Source organism: Mandrillus leucophaeus, unplaced genomic scaffold (assembly GCF_000951045.1).
Source record: "Mandrillus leucophaeus isolate KB7577 unplaced genomic scaffold, Mleu.le_1.0 Scaffold22, whole genome shotgun sequence".
NCBI classification, from domain to species: domain Eukaryota; kingdom Metazoa; phylum Chordata; class Mammalia; order Primates; family Cercopithecidae; genus Mandrillus; species Mandrillus leucophaeus.
In genome coordinates, this window is record NW_012102254.1 from 2,942,727 (window position 1) to 2,943,819 (window position 1,093).

Genomic DNA, 1,093 nt, shown 5'->3' on the forward strand with positions numbered 1-1,093 from the left:
AGATCGAGACCATCCTGGCCAACATGGTGAAACCCCGTCTCTACTAAAAATACAAAAATTAGCTGGGCGTGGTGGCGCATGCCTGTAGTCCCAGCTACTCGGGGGGCTGAGGCAGGAGAATCACTTGAACCTGGGATGCGGAGGCTGCAGTGAGCCAAGATCATGCCACTGCACTCCAGCCTGGGTGACAGAGTGAGTCTCTGTCTCAAAAAATACATATACACTTTCATTCTTTCATAAATGTTTAGTAAGCTGGGCAGCATGGCACACACATATAGTCCCAGCTACTCAGGAGCCTGAGACAGGAGGATCGATTGAGTCCAGGAATTCTGGGCTATAGTGCACTATGATGATCGGGTGTCCACACTAAGTTTGGTAACAATATGGTGTCCCCTGGGAGCATGGGACCACCAGGTTGCCTAAGGAGGGGCAAACCAGCCCAGATCAGAAGCAGAAAAGGTCAAAACTCTCGTGGTGATCATTAATGGGATTAAGCCTGTGAATAGCTATTGCACTCCAACCTGGGCAACACAGCTGAGACCCTACCTCTAAAAATTAAAATGTTTATTAAGCACTTACTCTGAGCCAGCACTATGCTAGATGCTAGGAATACTAAATGAATAAAATAGATCCAAACCTCAACAAGTTAATAGTCAGCTTGAGAAACAGATATAAACAAACAATTATAACAGTGTGTCAGTATTATAACAGTGTGTCAGTACAAATAATTAGAATACTGTGTCAGTGTGTAAAAAGCTATGAGAGTTGGAGTTAAGATTTCAGAAAGGGCCGGGCGCGGTGGCTCATGCCTGTAATCCCAGCACTTTGGGAGGCCAAGGTGGGAGGATCACCTGAGGTCAGGAGTTCGAGCCCAGCCTGGCCAATATGATGAAACCCCGTCTCTACTAAAAATGCAAAAATTAGCTGAGCATGGTGGCGGGCACCTGAAATCACAGCTACTTGGGAGGCTGAGGTAGGAGAATTGCTTGAACTCAGAGGACAAAGTTTGAAGTGAACTGAGATGGTGCCACTGCACTTCAGTCTGGGTGACAGAGCAAGACTCTGTCTCAAAAAAAAAAAAAAAAAAAAAAAA